Here is a 21,590-nt window from a genome sequence, read left to right as displayed (position 1 = left end):
TTATATCTAATCTATAGTGGTCTCAAGATATAAAAAAGAATCTCATCTAAGGTAAAGCTGGTGTGAGTTTTTGGAATGGGTAGTGGTAAATTAATTTGCATTAAGAATTTGTTCTAGATCAACAAAACATATCAGCTAAACGATAGCCCCAATGCCTTCTAAAAATGACACTCCTTTAATTTTTCCCTCCATTAATGTATAACAAAAGAGAGATTTAAAAGCCTTGCAGAATAACACCTCCAGCTGTGCAGAAGACAGACACACTGGTTGGCTGGCGAATGGATTGTAGCTACCATTTGAAATGTTCTTATTGGTAGATAAAAACAACTGAGTTATTATCTTTCTTAATAGCTTTGAATGCACTATTCAACTGAGCAAGGTTTTGTAGGTTGTTTTCTAGGTTACATTCTGAAAGAATAGACGGTCAAAATATCCAGCTGAGGAATTGCAAAATCAGTGTTTAATGGCAGTCTACAAATTAGTAACACTACAAGCGTAAAGAAATATCAAAAGGGATTTTATGAAGTGGCGAAGTTTATAAATCACCTCGAAATAGATATATTGAACTTATATTGAGAAAATAAATGTCACAATAGACTATACAGATGTCAAATTATAAGGTACACCTGAAAATTATATAATTGTATCAACCAATGTTACCCCAATAAACTTTAAATAAACAAACAAACAAACAAACAAATAAATAAATAATAAATAAGAGAATAAATGTCTTCTTTTTTGTTGTACTTCTCAAAGTTATTGTTAAAACTCATTAAAACTATTTTCTCAATGTGATTTATGCATAATCTTCACGAGCCCCTTTCCACATTTTCATGTAAAAATTACAGTCTTTTCCTTCCTCCTCCACTCAATCTGTAGCCCAGGTAAATGACCTTCCCACACTGCATTTGTAACTTCTATTAACCCAGGTCAGAGAAAAGTTGCTTCACAGGGGAGAGACTACAGCGAAAACTGGCCAGAGGAAACGCCTGGAGCTAATGAAGTACTCAGTTATCAAAATCAACAAGCAGTCCCTTGGCTTTCAAAATTGGAATGAGATTTTCTTTCTTCAAGACACTTCATCATAAAGTATTGTTGGAAATATATTGCAAAATGAAAATGTTATTTAATTCTTATATTTATTTTTTAAAAGTTGAGATCAAATTGTTATTTGGCACTGCCCGGGATGCTAGCTGAGTTCTAAAATTGGTGGTCCAAAGGTAAGTTCAGCCCATTTTATGACACAGAACTATAAAGTCAAGCTGTTTATACCAGCACCACATGGCAGGTCACAAACCCAAGAATCGCTGAAGTTTTCTAAGCTGGACCCAGCCAAGTAGCCAACAGAATTTCCAGTCTTCCATGACTGGAATATGATGTATACTGTTTCAACACTGAAATGATGCCCTTAATTATTAAGCATATCTCTGTATGCCTGCTATGTTCAGAGATATCCTGAATGCTGTTAAAAAGTATGAAAGACATAAAAAGTGTCTATCCCAGGAATGATATGCATCTCTGCTGAGTAGAACAAAGCAATAGGCATGAAATGGCATCAGGATGCTGCAAATGAGTCCAATCAATTCAAGCCATATTGCTAAGCTCCATTGCTTTGCGCTCAGCTCTTTTTCTTCCACTCCTCAACTCTGAAAGTGAAAAAGGGCCGATTACCCCATAGGTAACCATGTTAAGTATGCTGCTGAGACTCTTAACTGTAGGTCTTGGAGACATTGATAAAATATGAACAAATGTAACAGGAATTATAAAAACAGGACTGCCTCATGTTTCAATTACTTTTGACAAAATAACCTATGTCGTGCTCTGAGTTCAGCAATGCAGGTCTTGCAAATATAGAGACATTCCACTCGATGATTAATTTGAATAGTTATAGTAGGGAAAAATTCACAGGGAATAATGCACACCCTTCTCTCCTAATTTGGAGGTAAATCAAGTATCAGAGAAATTCTGCCTCAAATAAAAAGTGAAGGTATTTAGCATTCTAGTTTTGGTGGCTTTTTAAGGTAATATGTTAGGGGAGGAAGAAATTGCCCTCTACCCTTCTAGGTTCTTTCAGTTTGCCTAATAATTAAGTCTACATGAGGCAGATTAACAAGAGAAGATAACCAAATTAAATTACATACCTACATATGAGAAGCCCACTTACATGAGAACCAGAGACCCTGCATACATGAGAGGTTCAGAGACATAAAGGTAAAATGAGGTATATATGCCATTCTGAGCTAAGAAATGAGGTAAAATGCCCAGAGGCTTCAGAGAAGAAGAGGGCAATTTGCAAGATGATAAGAAGAGCAGATGTTCAGTCATTAGAAGTTTGCAGTGCCCTTTAAATAGGTCATAAAAAGTTACTTCTGGTGATAACTCTCATTATGGGCAAGGCCCCAGTTTAAATTCTTTAAGGAAGAACTAAAATTTGTCTTGAGACTGTTAGATCTTGATTGCCTTCACATCAAAATAATCTACATGCCAAAGTAGCACATCTGTGGGAGGGCCATTCTAAACTGCTTCAGATATTTTTTCCAAACATGAGGGCATATATGGTGAGTGTGTGTGTGTGTGTGTGTGTGTGTGTGTGTGTGTGTGTGTTTATAGTACACATAAATAGTATTTGGTTGCATTTTAGCAACTAAAATTCCTTTTGTGAAATGAACATTCCTCATAGTTACATTACATCCCCTAACAATACACCATGGCATCTCCAGAACATAACATCATGTTCTGAACTGAGAACTATGTGGACAAATTCACACCCAAAGAGTAACTAGCAAAGTGCCTGGCTTGCTTCCAGTTTCACTTTACTCATTGTTTTGCAGTAATGGAGAGCCATTTTGTGGTTGAAAATGAAAATGTCATTTCCTAACTATTATCAGCCTTTTTGACTTGACAGAAATGACTTGAAGCCTGTATCTTTCGGGCCTTAAAGTCTTCTTCCCCAAAACAATTTCTGCTCAAGAGGACATTCTCTAGAAGTTGTAATACAACTTAAATTCTAGTCTATATTTTCCTACTTGATTTTACCTTTCTTTCTTGCATATGTAACTTCTTGCTAAAATATTAAATTCTCTTTTATCCCAAGGCTTCTCAAGAGAAAATGTACTATCTGAGGATGTGACCTTGGGGTATTTCAGGATGCATAGGTAAGTTACGATTTATTAGGTTTTAAGTCAGACTGCCTACAGAGCCAAGCTGAGCACAGAGTGGTTCCCATACAGCATATAATGTAGACAGTTCATCTCAGCTCAAAATCAAGAACAATGATTAGTGACAAAGCTTTTCTTTTTGCTTCTTTTATGTATTTTATTTTATTGACCATATATATATAGATCGATCTATTATCTATCTATCTATCTATCTATCTATCTATCTATCAATCATCTATCTCTAAGAGCAATCAACTCATATTGAAGTAAATTTTTAAAACAAATTATATAACTACTTTGATTAATTTTTAAAGTATTTACAGAGCAAGATGATTGTGTAAAAAAATGGAATTAAATAAACTTTTTTGGAGAATTAGCTACTAGAACTTTATATGGCGATTAACTGAACAATTTTACTTTTCTATTATATAAGCAACCTCATACAGAAAAAAATCAACAGTAGATAAAAGTTACTGGATGGAAGTTTTTTTAACATGTGGAAATGGAGGAGCAAATGGGTTGAGGTAAGAGTTCTATGGAAAATGATGTAAATATGAATTTAAATTAGTGAGGATTATTTAATCTCTAGTGTTATAAAAACATTAACATTATTTCAGTTTTAACAATTACAGATGGAGTTAAATATATATTTTAAATTTCACTCCATTTAACATAATTCAAATTTAAAATTTTTCAAAGTACCTAAAATTTAAAATCATTCAAAGTGTGATATCATATTGTATAACTTAATAAAATGAACTACTTTGCAAAATAAAAGTTCGATCTACACATTTTTAAAATTTTAGAAGAAAAAAACTAACAACAAACTTGTCCCTTTTACCATCTCTTTTTCTTTATATTCTTTTCTCAGCTGGTTCACCCCATCTCAGTGCTTAAATGTTTTTCTCTAAGAGTAGACTACCTGTTGATTTTCATTTCATACTCTTCTTTGATGTCTTCAGCTATTTGAAACAATGTCTTAAAAATTTCAGAGTAAAAACTGTTTATATTGCCTCCCCACTCCCCAAAATTAGTTAATATCATTCACTATCTTTAAAATTAAAGACATAAATGATGTTAAGAATTTAAACAAATTTAAATCATTCCTATTCTCCTCCTAGTAAAAAGCATGTAACTATTAGTGAAACAGCTTAACAAATTAAGTTTGAGTTATTTTAAAATACACTGAAAATTTCAATTGAATCTATTGGCTTTTTATAAGAAAAAAAGAGCTCACCTGGGCCTCTCAACTCTTACCTCTCTTGGCATAGTATACTATTTCTGGGCAATGCGTGCAACCTATAGAACTTTAAAAAATCTTACCCAGTAGAATAAAGCGGAAACTTAAAGAGAAATAATGCCTATGAATTTTCTTTCTTATTATATTATGGAAAGCTCAGCCATAATTGGCCTCTCTGCAGTAAGACCAGCCACAAGTGTAACATCGAAAGAAAAATTTTACGTCAGTTATCTCTTTCCTTGCTTGCATTAAAATGTCAGAAAATTCTAGAAATATGAAGCTAGGAGAGATCTTAAAGATCATCTAATTGAACTGCATTGTTTAAAAAATTACTGGAACTTCTAATTCAAATGAAAGTTTTCTTATCTAGCTTAAAAGTCAAAATTTTAACTATTTTCGTTGATTTAAAAGTAACGGAAAATATTACTTTGCTTCTTATGGTATCTAAACTTCATGTACAAGTCTTGAAGCCCCAGAAATAAATTACCAGTGACTAGGTATGTTAGTCCATAAAGCCAAACAGATTCAGAGCAAGACATTAGGTAGACAAAACCCAAAGAAGGGCGCTTTCTTCGTTTATTGCATACCTCGAATCACTAATTAATATATTTACTCTAAAGTTGAGTAAAATAATAATAACAATAATTAATAATGTATACCTACCACGTGCTCGATTTCTGTGTTGGACAGAAGATGCGAGGATGGATAAGGAACAGAACTCTCCCTCAGAGAGTTCAAAATTGAGCATGTGAGATATGATGGCATGAACACAATTACTACAATTCAAAATAGGTCCATCCCATGGAAAAAAAAAAAAGTAAAAACCTCTAAAGGGGGTTGAAGAATATAGCTTTCTAGGAAACATGAAAAGCATTATGAAATAAGTGTTATTTAAGATAAAACTTGGAAGTTCCCATAGGCCTGGGACTGGCAGGGAAGATGGAAATGTTCTCGGGCTAATGTAGCTTCAAAGCCACCTGAGACCCTCTCACAGGTTTTTTTCTCCTTTTCCCACCTCTGTGCCTTTGTTCTTAATGTTTATTCTTCAGAGGTGCTTACTCCCAGCCCTCTACTCCGACAATTCCTCTATTATTTGTAAAGCAAATGAGTATCACAGGCTGACAAGCTCCAGAAATGCAAATAACTACTTGCCAAAGGTTGCACCCCTGTCTCTGCTTTTGGTGGACTCCCCCAATAAAGCATCACAAAGTGCTATAAACAGAGTAGCTGACCAATATTCATTCACTCATTCATTTCATAAATGTTTACTGAGCACCTACTTAAGTATAAGACACTATGTTAGGAGATAGAGGATACAGACAAAATTAATGTGGTCTTTGCTTTCATGGAGATTATAGATATTTAAATAAGCAATTACAACAATGTGATGGGTATTATGACAATGGAAGCACAGAATGTTATGGAGATTTGAGGCAAGAACACCTGCCCACATTAGGAGGGTCAAGGAAGTTTTCTGAAGAAAGGTAAGCTGATTCTTTAAGGATGATTAGGAGTTAGCAGGTGCCATCCTGCAGTGGAAATGTGGAACATGCTGGGGTCATGTGCTTTATAGTAAGGAACATTTTGAGAACATCAATTGGGAACATCAGGCAGAGTGACTGCTTGCAGGAGAAAAGCTTATAATTGCAATGAGATTATGAGTTTATTGAACAAAGGTCTAAAAAAGGGGAAAGGGAGCTGAAGTTTTTCTAAGGTCAGTGGAAGGAAACCTTGCCTTTGAGACTGGGGGCAGGCGATTTATTCAGTAAAGGGAAAGAAGCCTGAGATAAAGGATGGAGGGCTGCAGCCTTTTGAAACTCTCCCATCACTAATTATGACTGGAGGTCAATCCCTGTCTGAACAGATAAAACTTCAAATGAATAGGACTTGTTCTCATGCAAATGTTTCTTGAAATGCAAACCAAGGAGAAAAAAAAAATTGAGAAAGCACAACATAAAAGGCAGGAGAGTTTTCTATTCAGCAGCAATTTCTTTAAACTCAAAAAATACAAAAAAAAAAAAAAAAAAAAAAAAAAAACCCTGCAAAAAGGGTGGGAAAAAATCTCTTTATGGCAGGTTGCAAAGTAGAGGGTATTCATCTACAACTCTCTAAATTCTGTCTTTTGAAACATTATTCTAAATTCTGTCTTTCTGTCTTTTAAGACATTCTCCCAAATGGAATAGACCTTATGAATATCTTCACTCTACCTAAAGCTGGCTAAGTCAAAGAAATACATATTTTTTAAATAACAGAATGAGTGTTCTGGGGGTGGGGGGGGGGAGGGGGAACTGTATGAGGTCTCCTGCTTAAGGGGTTAGAAAAAAAAAGTAGATTAAAGATAGTGTACTTAACTCCAAAAATGGTGTATGAGACCGAATATTACTTCACTGTGGGCTGTAGGAAATGTTTTGTTCTGTTCTGTTTAATTCTGAGGTTAAAAGCAGTAGTCAAACCATGACAGCAAGGAGCTTTCTGCTCTGTTATATTACAGCTCACTTCTTCCCCTCCAAATATTAAACACTGCCAAAAAGACTTTTAGTTATTTGGGATGAGATCCATTTTCATTTTACTCTTGTCCTTTTTTGGTTGTGAGATGACAGTTTAATATTCCAGGCTCCAAATGAGAGCTTGGCAAATGGATTAAAAAAAAAAAAAAAAAAAGTTAAATGCTGTAGGGAACAAAAAAGGTGTACAATTAATTTTCCACAAGAAACTGTATAACTGGTGCTAAAAATGACTAGGCTTATCATCTATTTACCTCATACAGTTCTCGGAATTTTCCAGGATACCATAGAACATATGTAATTTTATCAAAATTAGTTAACCTTTGATTTTATTTTATAAAAATTGACACAGTATATTCCATGTCAAAATCTATTAAAAAGTTGGTTTAATTATTTAGAATTAAGTGTAGGATAATGTGATTAAAAGCAAAAGTTCAATAATCAGATTTGAGTTTAAATCTCACTCATGACTCATGAGTTGTGTTACCTTGGGAATTTTATTTAATTTCTCTCAACTTCAGTATTCTCATGGTTAATAATGATGTTAATAATTTCAAATTCATTGTGCTTTTCTGAGGATTAAGTAACATAAACCATATGAAAAAAATGGTAAATAATAAGCTTTCAGTAACTAGAAGCTATGGTTATTAGTGTAGTTAAATGAAGATTTAAAAACGTTTCCTTGTCCAGGGCCACCTTTTCATTCACACACAGTATTTTTCTATGTGTTTCTATATTTTATGTCATTGCAAATAAATGCCAATCCAACTATGTGGCTAACATTATAACTAGCTCAAAGAATAAAATACAACCTTTTACTGCCTTGTTTAATACCAAACATGGTAGGGAAAGCAGTCTGTTAGTAATTGATTAGCTTCAAGGCTCTCTTACAAAATCTAGTTAAAAAAAAAAAAAAAAAAGACCAAAGCCAGGAGAAATTCCAGTTCTGAAAATGCTATGTTCTGTTGATAAATTTGTCTTTTACTTAAGGAAGTGTTAAGTAGATCTTGAAATAACTTTTAGGTAAATGGCCTTGGAAAATACCTCTAAGACTATTTTCTCATGATTGTTTATTCAACAACAATGTGGAGAGTTCTGGGTCTGCAATAACAATGGAAACCTTGCTCCTGATTCACAGAGTTCACTGCCAAAGTAGGGGAAACTAGAAATTAATAGGTGTTGCTAATATAGTATATGTGATAAGTGTGATAAGTTCTATAATGAGGAACATATAAGATGCTATAAGAATACTTTTGCATTTGATTTTTGATATAATGTTGAGTAATGGCTGGGCTTTAATCAACCAATTAATGCACATTAATTGAGAACTAGTGGCAAGAGGCTTTTTCACAGTGAGAAAGTGATATAGAAAAATATTCCCCATGATTTCTACTGGACCTCCTCCCAAGCCACTTCAAGCAAACAATCTAAAAAGAAACACCGATCATTCTAAGCAAATCTGGCTTCAGGCTGAGTTTCCCAGCACCCTCACTTTTCTACCAGTTGTCATCTTTAAATCCTTCCCATATAGAAATAGAATACATCCATTATTTTGAAACCATACAATGAGAAAAGAAAAATAATAATTATAACCCAGACCCTCAGTCCCCCAGGACTTTTGCTTGCATAGATTAGTTCAGTCCTAAATAATAAATCAAATTCTCGCCATTGGGAGAAACTGAGAATTTTTGACCAGCTAAATATTTACCAACTCTAGCAATAGATTTTTGAGGAAAATGTGTCAAATCACATTAGCATTAACTTAATGCTAGCTCTTTGGAAGTTGTAATACCATTTGTTTGATCCAAGTTTGTTTCTTAGCTTCTGGTTATCTATAGCAATCTAGGTCCATCCTCATCAATTAATCAAAAAAAAATTTATTTCTAAGATGGAAGGGAAGAATAAATTTTAATTATGCTGCTGATCTTTTCCCTAAAGAACTCTACAGATATTTTAAGAAGCTATCTACACAAGAGGAGACTAGCAATTGATGTGCTTATGATTCTTTCATTAAAACCAGAGAAGAGAGCGTATCTCCCCTTGGGGGTATTTCTGCTTACTTTTTGGTCCCAATCGATGGGAAAGGGTCTTGGCTCATTGACTAGATATCCTTTATCTGTTATGAAAAGAAAACATACACATATATGTCATTTAGTATTCTGGCAGTTATTTTTATCTCAATTTGGTATATCTTGTCAATGACAAGGATTGAAATAAATATGAAATAGATATGAAATTCATGCATATCTACACATATGTATATACCCAAAATATGATCTCCTTAAACAACCATAAATCTTTCCTGGAATAAGGTAATAGCAAGTTACGAGCAAAATTTATACAGATGATCATACACAAGTACACACAAACACACATGGTGAAAGACATAAACTGGGTGTGAGAAAAGTAGAAAAGGTTAAGAAAGCAGTTACTTTTTATTAAGATTTCAATTAAAAAGCACTCTTAAAATCTATTACACAAGGAACTAAATATGCAGTGCAATAGTTAAAAATTGACAAGAACAAGTCTTGAAAATATTAATCAATAGAATACAGCAGTGGAATACGTGGAAGCCAGAAAAACTTAATTGTATTTTCACAAAGCTCTATTTAAAAACGAAAATCTACTTTGATTTCAAAATACTTTTCTACCCTTATAATATTTAGAAGAGGAAAGTGAACTATTTTATGTCATAGTTATAAAATACTTCTTAAATACTCTCACAGCTTAAAGGCAGTGTTTCTTTTTTATTATTGATATATAATTGATATATGACATTATATTAGTGTCAGGTGTACAAATATATTGTACATGTTTCATTATATATGACACAACAATTCAATATTCATATATATTGCAAAATGATCACCACAGTAAGTCTAGTTAACATTCATTACCAGTTACAAATTTTTTTCTTTGTGATGAGAACTTTTAAGATTTACTCTTAGCAATTTTCAATTATACAATACAGTATTATTAACTATTGTCACCATGCTGTATATTACATCCCCATGACTTATTTACTTTGTAACTGAAAGTTTGTACTTTTTAACCCCTTTCACTCACTTCTCTCTCCCACCAGCCTCCCCTTCCTCCCTGCCTCTAGCAACCACCAATATGATCTCTGTATCAGTGTACTCAACTTTTTGTCTGTTTGTTTGCTTGTTTTGTTTTTGTTTACATTTCACATATAAGTGAAATCATACTTATATGATACTTATAAGTGAAATCATACTTAGTGACTTATTTCACTTAGCATAATATCCTTAAGTTTTATTCATATTGTCACAAATGGCAAAATTCCTTTTGTTTTTATGACTGAATAATGTTCTGCGTGTGTGTGCATGTGTGTGTGTGTGTGTGTGTGTGTGTGTGTGTGACATTTCTTCATTCATCCATCAGTGAACACTTAGGTTGTTTCTATGTCTTGGCTATTGTAAATGATGCCGTAATGAACATAGTGTGAATATATCATTTAGAGTTATTGTTGTCATTTTTTTCAGATAATCAGAAGTAAAATTGCTGGATGGTATGGTATCTCTATTTTTAACTTTTCAAAGAACTTCCATACTCTTTCTCACAGTGACTGCACCAGTTTACGTTCTCACGAATAGGGCACAAGGGTTTCCTTTTCTCCATATCTTTGTGAACACTCATTCTTTCATGTCTTTTTGATAATAGCCACTATAACAGGTGTGAGGCGATATCTAACTGTAGTTTTGATTTCATCCCCCTGATGATTAGTAATGCTGATCATCTTTTCATGGATCTGTTGGCCATCTGTATGTCTTCTTTAGAAAAGTGTTTATTCAGACCTTTTGCTTATTTTTTAATTGATTTGGGGGGGGTGCTATTAAGTTGTATGAGTTCTTCGTATATTTTGGATATTTACTCTTTTTCAGATATGTAATTTACAAATATTTTCTCTCATTTGTTGCTTTTTTATTTTGTTGTTGGTTTTGTTTGCTATGCAGAAGCTTTTTAGTTTCATGTAATCCAACTTGTTTATCTTGGCAGTGTTTCTTTAGATTAAGACAGAATAATAGAGTATAATTGAGACATTTGATGACACTAGTGAGTTCAAATGACTTGAAAGCTGCTACATTAGAGCAATATCAAAGAAGCACCCAATGCCAAAGTTACCAGATGCCTATGTATTGCTTCAGACTCAAAACACCTTTGGGTTACACGAATACATACTAAGAAGATTAAGCACATGTGCCATTTAAAATGGGACAATATTCCAAAAAGCTTGAGATTTTATCTAGCCATAACCAAAAGAAATGTCAATTATAGATTTATAATAAAATATTAGTTGGTCCTGAGTTGACTTGAAAAAAATAATTTAGTACTTAGGATAAGATTTAAATTATTTTTCCATTTAACAAATTCTTATTTCCTATTACATTTCAAACATTTTACTTGATGGTAGGGATATAGCTGTGATGCGAGGACATGTTTCCACCATGATGGAACTTAAAGTCTCACTTAAGTCTTTAGTAGCACTATATACATATATAATGCCTGTATATTCTTTTCCCCATGTGTGTGTTACATAGAACCTTAATCGATGCCTATACTATGCAATCATATTTTATTGGTGAGTTGGAGGTAGAGAACAAATAGTTATTATTATTTTTTAATTTATAAATTCAATTCAGCTACTTTGGAACCAAATACTATGTGTGTGGCACTATGCTAAATTGTAAAGGTACACTCATTCAAATCAGTAAACTGAAAAAAAAAGTTGTTTTGTTGGTTCCTCACTGATATAATCAGAATATCATTTGCTTGTGTAAATCATAGCTTTTAAAATATTGTATATTAATATAATATCATGAAGAAGATGTAGCTCCTGATATAAGGGCTCAGAATCCAAAAAGAGAGACCAATAAAAAAAATATATGAAAAAAGGAAGAAATTTTGCCTGGGTGTTCAGGAAGGATTTCCCAGAGAAGCAAAGAGATTTGAGAGATAAGTTCAGAATCTTATGCATTAAAATAAAGAAGAAAGAAAAGTAGAACAGTGTTCTAGACCAAACATACATGATAAGGAGATCTGAAAATATATGTGTGACAGAATTGGGAAACCACAAACTGTCCACCATGATTAAAGAGAAGAGTATAGGGAGAGATAGAAGTGTTTTTAAAATGGTATTAGGGATAGATTTTAAAAAGCTAGGGTGGGAAGCTAAAGAATATGGCTTATGTTATATGAGAAGAAAAGAAAGGGAGAAGCAAATATAATGATAGTATAATTTTCCAGGTTAAAAACAATGAACACTTCACACTGGGACTGAGACAAAGTAAACCCTCAATAAATACTTGCGAATGAATGAAAAAAGTGAATGTATCTAATGGGTGACATGAATATAGACTGGAGTCATACCTCAATAAAACTTAAGTGATTTAGGAAGAATTTTGTGCAGGAGATGAAGTGCTAGGAAAAGGCAATGACTCTAAGGTTTCGAGATGATCTAAGTGGATAGATTGTATTGCCATTAACTGAGATGTGGAACTAAGATGGGGGAAGGTAAGAGGCTGACAACATTTAACAGCATATTGAGTTTGAGCTGATACCTTTATAAAGATATACCATACTAGGGGTAAAATCAGTATCTGAAGGTTACAAAGGAGCTTAGGGCAAAAGATAGAGTTAGGAATCATCATCTGATATTAGCTGAGTTACAGAGATCTTGAGATTACATCAGAAAGGAGTATTGCATTAAAAAAAAAAAAAAGATAACTGTCCCAGGTAGGGCTCCCAAGGAAGCAAGCTCTGACAATGGAGATTAGCAAGCATGATATTAATTAAGGGTGTACTTGGGATCAAGAGATTGGGAAATGGAAGACGTCAAGATGTGGGACAATCTCAACCTAAGCTTCAGCTAATCCTCCAGGATGTTCTGAAGATACTATGAACCTTTAGAGCTGCCTCATAGAATATATTCTATGAAAAAATTCACCTACCATTACTAATCTCCTAAACTGTTCTGATTTCATCTAACACAAGAAGTGAAAAATGCTAAAACCCAGAAAGAGATTAATTAAAATGACTCAGTAATATGTTTATTTTATATGAGAAAACCTATCTAATGAAGAGTTTTTTGTTTATGCCTCTAAATTTTCTAGTAAGAGTCCCCTTGAAAAGTTCCAATTTATGTTTCATTGAAGATGTCCCAACATGTTTTTCTTTTTTATTATTAAATTTATTGGGGTGACATTGGTTAATAAAATTATATGTTTCAAGTGTACAATTAAATAATACATCATCTATATATTGTATTCTGTGTTCACCACCTAAAATCAAATCTTTTGTCACCATATTTGTCCCCCTTAACTCTCATCTACCTCCCCCCCCTCTTTTTCTCTGGTAATCACTAAATTATTATCTATATCTATGAATTTTTGAGGGTTTTTTTGTCTTGTTTGTTGCTTTCAGTTTTATATCCCCCATATGAGACAAATCATGTGGTTCTCAACTTTTTCTGACTTATTTCGCTATGCATGATAATCACAAGATCCATCTATGTTCTTGTAAATGGTAGTATTTCATCTTTTCTTATGACTGAGTAATATTCCATTGTATGTATGTATCACATCTTTATCCAATCATCTATGAAGAACACTTTCATTGTTTCCATGTCTTGGCCACTGTGAATAATGCTGTAGTCACCATCAGGGTGCATATATCTTTACAGATAAATGTTTTCATTTTAGGGCTAGATACCCAGAAGACTGCTGTGTCATATGGTAATTCTATTCTTAATTTTTTGAGGAAACTCCATACTGTTTTCCATAGTGGCTGTACCAATTTACATTCCCACCAGCAGTGTATGACGGTTCTTTTTTCCCCACAACCTCTCCAATACTTGTTATTATCTGTCCTGTTGACGATAGCTATTCTAACAGGTGTGAGATGGGTTTTTTTCTTTTTGAATTTTTTAAAATTTATTTATTTAAATTAGTTTCAAGTATATAGTACATTGGTTAGACATCTATATATTTCATAAAACGATCCCCCCAGTTGCTCCCTCCCTCCCCTGGCCCCCCACCTAGCCATCATATTAATGCTGACTGCATTCCCTATGCCCTCATCCCTGTGTCCAGCTATCAACTACTAATTTGTACTTTTTAAACTATTTACCCCATTCTCCCAGCCTCCTAACCTCCCTCCTCTCTGTCTGTCTCAAATTGTCCACTATATTTGTGAGTCTGTTTTTGATAAGTTTGTTCTTTTTGTTCCTTAAATTCCTCATATAAGTGAAATTATATGGTATTTATCTTTCTTGTCTGACTTATTTCACTCAGCATAATAACCTCTAGGTCCATCTATGTCATTGCAAATGGTAGGATTTCATTTTTTTAATGGCTGAGTAATCTTCCATTGTATATACGAACCATAATTTCTTTATCCAATCATCTGTTGATGGGCACTTAGGTTGCTTCCATATCTTGGCTATTGTAATTGTACTGCCATGAATATTGGGGTGCACAGATCTTTACGAATTATTGTTTTGGATTTCTTTGGATAAATATCCAGAAGTGCAATTGCTGGGTCAAAAGGTATATCATTTTTTAATTTTTTGAGAAACCTTAAAACTGTTTTCCATGCCAATTTCCAGTCCCACCAACAATGTATAAGTGTTCCCTTTTCTTGGCATCCTCACCAACACTTGTTTTTTGGTTTATTGATGATAGCCATTCTGACAGGTGTGAAGTGATATCTCATTGTGGTTTTAATTTGTATTTCTCTGATGATTAGCAACCTTGAGCATTTTTTCATATGACTATTAGCTGTCTGTATTTCCTCTTCAGAGAAATATCTGTCTAGGTCTTCCGCCCATTTTTTAATCGGATTGTTTGTTTTTTTCATTGCCGTATAAATTCTTTATATATTTTGGATATTAACCCCTTATCAGATGTATCATTAGTAAATATCTTCCCCCAAATAGTCAGTTGTCTTTTTGCTTTGTTGATGGTTTCCTTTGCTGTACAAAATCTTTTTAGGTTGATGTAGTCCCATTTGTTTATTTTTTCTTTTATTTCCCTTGCTGTTGTAGGTATATCTGAAAAGAAATTTCTGTTAGTAATAACAGAGAGTTTAATGCCTGTGTTTTCTACTAGAAGTTTTATGGTTTCAAGTCTTATATTTAAGTATTTAATCTATTTTGACTCTATTCTTGTATATGATGTAAGAAAATGGTCTAGCTTTTTTTTTTTTTTGCATGTATATGTCCAATTTTTTCAACACCATTTATTGAAGAGACTGTCTTTACCCCATTGTATATTCTTACCTCCTTTGTCATATATTAAGTGAGCGTATAAGCGTGGATTTATTTCTGGGCTCTCTATTCTGTTCCATTGAGGAATGTATCTGCTTTTTATGCCAGTACCATGCTGTTTTGATAGTTTGAAATCGGTATTGTGATACCTCCAACTTTGTTCTTCTTTCTCAAGAATGCTGTGGCTATTCGGGGTCCTTTATGGTTCCAAATAAATTTTAGGATTATTGTTCCAGCTCTCTGAAAAATGCCATTGGTATTTTGATAAGGATTGCATTGAATCTGTAGATTACTTTGTGTAGTATAGCCATTTTAACAATGTTGATTTTTCCTACCCATGAGCACGGTATGTGCTTCCATTTATTTGTATCTTCTTCAATTTCTTTTTTCAATGACTCATAATTTTCTCAAAATAGGTCTTTTATCTTCTTGGTTAATATGATTCCCAGGTATTTTATAGTTTCTGACACAATTGTAAATAGGATTGTTTTCTTAATTTCTCTTTCTGAAAGTTCATCATTGGTGTATAAAAATGCCACTGATTTCTGAATATTTATTTGGTAACCTGCTACTTCACTGAATTCATTGATTGGTTCTAACAGTTTTTTGGTGGAATCTTTTAGCTTCTCTATATATAGTGTCATGTCATCAGCAAATAATGAGAGTTTTACTTCTTCCTTTCCAATATGGATGCCTTTTATTTCTCTTTCTTGTCTTATTGCTATGGTTAACACTTGAATACAATGGTGAAAGTGGGCATCCTTGTCTTGTTCCTGATCTTGAAGAAATGTTTTTACCTTTTATCATTGAGTATGATGTTAGCTATAGGTTTGTCATATATGGCCTTTATTATGTTGAGATATGTTCTCTCTATTCCCACTTTGCTGAGAGTTTTTATCATAAATGGATGCTGGTCATTGTGGTTTTAATTTTCATTTTACTCATAGCTTATAAAGTTGAGCATCTTTTCATGTGTCTGTTGGCTATTCATATGTCTTCTTGGGAGAAGTGTCTGTTCAGGTCTTCTGCCCATTTTTTAATTGGATTTTTTATTTGTTGTTGTTGAGTTGTATGAGTTCTTTATGTATTTTGGATATTAGCCCCTTATCGGAGACATTGTATGTAAATATTTTCTGCCATTTATTTGGTTGCCTCTTTGTTTGTTGATAGTTTCTTTTGCTGTGCAGAGTTTTATATTTCGATATAGTTCCACTCATTTATTTTCGCCTTTACTTTCCTTGCCTTTGAGGTCAAATTCATAAAATCCTCTCTAAATCCAAGGTCTATGAGTTTAGTACCTATGCAATTTATTGTTTCAGGTCTTATATTTAGGTCTTTGATTTATTTTGACTTAATTTCAGTGTATGGTGACAGACAACAGTCTAGTTTCATTCTTTTGCATGTGGCTTTCCTATTTTCCCAGCACCATTTATTGAAGAGGCTTTCTTTTCTCCATCGTATGTTTTTGACTCCTTTGTCAAAAATTATTTGCTCATGTATATGTGAGTTTATTTCTGGGCTCTCAATTCTGTTCCATCGGTCTGTGTGTCTTTTTCTGCCAATTTCATATTGGTTCGATTATTGTAGCTTTGTAGTGTAATTTGAAGTCAGGCAGAGTTATATCTCCAGCCTCATTCTTTTGTCTCAGGATTTCTTTGGCTATTCAGGGTTTTTTGTGCTTCCATACAAATCTGATAATTTCTTGTTCTGTTTATTTAAAAAATGCTATTGCAATTTTGATGGGGATTACTTTAGGTCTGTATGTTGTTTTGAGTAATATGGCCACTTTAACTATGTTAATTATTCTGATCCACGAACACAAAATATCATTCCATTTCTTTGTGTCTTCTTCAATTTACTTTAATGATGCCTTGTAGTTTTCAGTGTATAGGTCCTTCACCTATTTTGTTAAGTTTATTCTTAAGTATTTCATTCTTTTTATTGCAATTGCAAAAGGAATTTTTTTATTATTATTTCTTTTTCTGAGATTTCATTGTAAGTATGCAGGAATGCAATGGATTTTTGTACATTGTTTTTGTATCATGCAACTTTACTGTTTACTGTTTCTGATAGTTTTTTTGTGTCATCTTTAGGATTTTCCATATAAAGAATTATATCATCTGCAAAAAAGTGACAATTTAACTTCATTCTCTATTTGGATGCCTTTTTTTTTTCTTTCTCTTAACTGACTACTTTTGCTAGGACTTTCAATACTATATTGAATAATAATGGTGATCTTAGAGAAAAGGTTTTTAGTTTTTCACCATTAAGTATAATATTAGCTGAGGTTTGTCATAAATGGCCTTTATTATATTGAAGTACTTTTCTTCTATACCCATTTTATTAAGTATTTTAATCATAAATGGATGCTTTATTTAGTCAAATGCTTTTTCTGCATCTATCGATATGATCATATAATTTTTAAAATTTTTAATTAAGTTTATTGGAGTAACATAGGTTAATACAATTATATAATTTTCAGGTGTACATTATCATTTGACATCTGTATATTCTATTGTGTGTTTACCATCCAAAGTTCAATTTCTTTCAGCTATCATATATTTGATCCCTTTTACCCACTTCACCCTCCCCCTAAACCCTATATTTGACGCCTTTTACCCTGTCTACTTTCCTCCTCCTCCCCCACCCCACTAGTAATGACTAGTCTATAGTCCTCTGGTAACCACTCCATGTCCATGAGTCTCTGTTTGTCTTGCTCATTTGTTGCTTTTAGGTTTATATCCTACATATAAGTGATATCATGATCATATAATTTTTGTCTTTTATTTTGTTTATGTGATGTATCACATTGATCAATTTGTGTGTATTGAACCATCCTTATGTCCCTGGAATAAACCCCATCTGATCATGTTGTACAGGCTTTTTAATGCATTGTTATATTCTATTTGCTAGTATTTCATTTAGAATTTTTGCTTCTGTATTCATCAGAGATATTGGTCTGTAGTTTTTTTGTGTGTGTTATCTTTACTGGATTGTGGTATCAGGGTAATACTGGCCTCATAAAATAAGTTAGGAAGTATTGCCTCTTTAATTTTTTGGAAATGTTTGAGAAAGACAGGCATTAAATAATATTTGAATATTTGGTAGAATTTACTAGTGAAGCCATCTTGTTCTAGACTTTTACTTTCTGGGAGGTTTTTGATGATTGTTGCATTTTTTTTACCGATGGTCAGTCTATTTAGATTTTCCAGTTCTTTGTGATTCAGTCTAGGAAGGCTGTATATTTCTAAAATCTTGCCTATTTCTTCTAGGTTATTGAATTTGGTAGCATATAGTTTTTCACAGTATTCATGTATGATCTTTTGTATTTCTGTGGTATCTATTGTAACATTTATCATTTCTGATTTTGTTTATTTGTTTCTCTTCTTTTTCTCTTAGCAAGTCTAGCCAGGATTTTATCAATTCTATTGATCTTTTCAATGAACTAGCTCTTTGTTGCATTAATTTTTTCTGTTGTTTTTTTGTTTTCAAATTTCATTTAATTCTGTTCTAATTTTTATTATTTCCTTCCTTCTGCTGATTTAAGGTTTGTTTTTCTTTTTATAGTTCTTTAAGATGTAATGTTAGATTGTTTATCTGGGAATTTTTTGTTTCTTGAAAGAGGGCTGTAATGATATAAACTTTCCTCTTATTATCCCTTTTGTTATATCCCAGAAATTTCAATATGTTGTATTTCCATTCTTATTTGTTTCTATGTATGTTTTGCTAGATATCTACTTAGAGTTTAAAAATTCTCCAAGCAACTTTATGGGCTGATAAACTAAGCTGCAGTATTTTCCAGATCAAGCCTTGGGTAGAGTGAGTTCTTTTGTCTAGTTAGAAGTCCAGTTCTATGGTAAAGCATAAATAAATACCCTTATTTAAAATTGCATATGGCTTAACAGCATTCTTGACAGCATATTACTAAAAACAGCCCAAATATCTTCAAGGAAGATAAAAGAAAAAGAAATATTTATTGACCAATTATTATGCTCGAGACAGTTTTTCAGATGTTTGCCTGCAATATGCCACTTGTCTTCACTCCAATTCTGTAAGTTATTTCCTGTCTTATAAAGAACCTTTCTGTGCTTCAGTTTTCCAGATAACATGCCCACTGTTACATACCCTATAAAGAATAGAACTAGGTTTATTAAATGACTGAATGACTGATTGATTCTTTCATTCATTCAACTGTATTATTAAACATCTGCTCTTTTGCATTATTGGAACTCAAATCTGTTCCACTGCAAAGTTCATATCCTAAATTTTTATTTTCACGATTATTTGTATTTACATGTATTTATTTTTATACATTGTAATGTTTTAAAAACAAACTCAGAGAAATTATTCATGGCTTTTTGAGATGATACTCTGAGGGACCTGAGTGGAATGACTCAGGTGGTCACCACTGCTCCTCACAGGGCAGCCTTCCCAGAGCATGTGCACTGAGACACCAAAAAACGGGGCCTGGAACCACTGAAGGCTAATAAATACCGCTTTTCAAATGACATATCTAGCATAAAATCGTCACTAGTTATTGAGCAACAGTAACATATTTTTTCTTTTTTCTAAAATAATGTTTTCCAATTTAAAAATCAGTAAGAGTGGGTGAATCCTAGTCTGTTAAAAAAAAAAAAAAAAAAAAAGATAAACAACCAAAGAGAAAACAGAGGTATTCCTCTCATTTTCCTTCTTGGTGGCTACAGAACTTCTGTAAACAAGGGGAAAAAAGTATTTTGGTGCCAAGTATCCACATTCGACTCATTTAAATTATTGGAGTATTTATATAAGGTCTGTTAAATGAATTAAATCAGAAGGTGGTGGTTCTAATACCGTAAGAGCCTATGCAAATAAATCAAAATGTAAGCCTGCAAATACCTCGAGGTTAAGAAATTGAAACCCAAGGACAACCAGTCACAGTCGATTAGGTTTTACCAAATAATGCAACCACTTAAGCAATAGCCAATCAAATAATTTTCTCACTTTGCTTCTGCCTCTTCTCTATAAAGTCTCTTCCCTAGTTCCTGTTGGTGCTTGGGGTTTGGTACTGCCCTATCTGAGTCAATTTTTGCTCGTATAAACTCTTCAAATTTTTAATATGCCTCTTTTTTAATATGCCTCTATAACAGACCAGTGGTCTCTAACTCAACTCTCTTTTACACGTACCTGCTGAGTAACTGAAGCCCATTGCTATCTTAAAGTCTACGTAGTTAAACTATATAATACTATATAACTATGTTTTTAAAACATTCATTTAGAACTAAATCCAAAGAATTAATTGCTAAAGGGAAATAGGTTGTATTTTCAAAATAGGATTTAGTATCAGTGTTATAGGTAGAAATGAGTTAGTAAAGTTTTAATAAGCTTTAAGCAGAAAATTGTGACCTCGTCAGAGTTGTCTAGGTATTTCTCTAGTACAAATAAATTGATAAATTAATAAAATATCTATTTTTGGACAATATTTTGTGCATTTTACCCTATCGTTCACCAATAACCTTTTCAATAGCATGTGAACACACATAGGAGTTAATTCCAATAATCGAAAATATTTTTATATAAAGAAAGATAGATGCATACCTCTGAATAAACCATTAATTCTCATAGACATTTATATGCATGTTCTCTTTGAATAATACATAAGAATTGACTAATGTTGATCAGTGATTTAACAAATTAACAGGTTAGTATTTATGTTAACATTATGACTTCCTGATTTTTTTTCCCACAAATTTCTAAAGTAGCTTTTAAAAATGTTTTAGTGCTTCATGAAGGTAAAACAGGAATAATTAAGTAATAAATAGATTTAGGATTAGTCCTAAAGACATATAGATATATTTATGATCAGTGTATATATATCTCAATATTTCTACATTTGTAGAAATTTAGAAGCGTTTTCTTGGATCTGTCCCATTGGATACAAAGACAATCTGTCACCAGTACTCACCTTAGGAGAATAGGCAAATCTGACCCTTTTCTTTCATTGTTCCATGTGCATACTGACAAGTAGAGATGAAACAACATATAGCTAAATTTAAAATATGTATATATTTTATATATACATATACACTCTCCTGGTAAGACTGGTGGTAAGCATGCAATACATGATTACTTGTGGAACTAATAATAAATGAAAATTAAAAAGGAAGTTTTTAGTAATGTAATACTATATGCTATGACAATGTAGATAAGGACAATTGTTTTTTTTAAAGGACAAGGAGAATGGGAGACCAAATGAAAAAATAATTGCTTTTATAAATAATATTGGCGGTGATTGTATTAGAATTGTTATCCTGAGACAATTATACATGTGATATGGAATAAAGGAAATGAGAAATTATGGGACATTTTAATTCTATGATCCAAAGTGTCCTTGAGAACTAGGGATCTCATATGAAAGGAGATAC

The sequence above is a fragment of the Rousettus aegyptiacus genome, unplaced genomic scaffold, assembly GCF_014176215.1.
Source record: "Rousettus aegyptiacus isolate mRouAeg1 unplaced genomic scaffold, mRouAeg1.p scaffold_m13_p_8, whole genome shotgun sequence".
Lineage (NCBI taxonomy): Eukaryota > Metazoa > Chordata > Mammalia > Chiroptera > Pteropodidae > Rousettus > Rousettus aegyptiacus.
The sequence above is the reverse complement of the archived record's forward strand: the minus strand, read 5'-3'. Positions refer to the sequence as shown.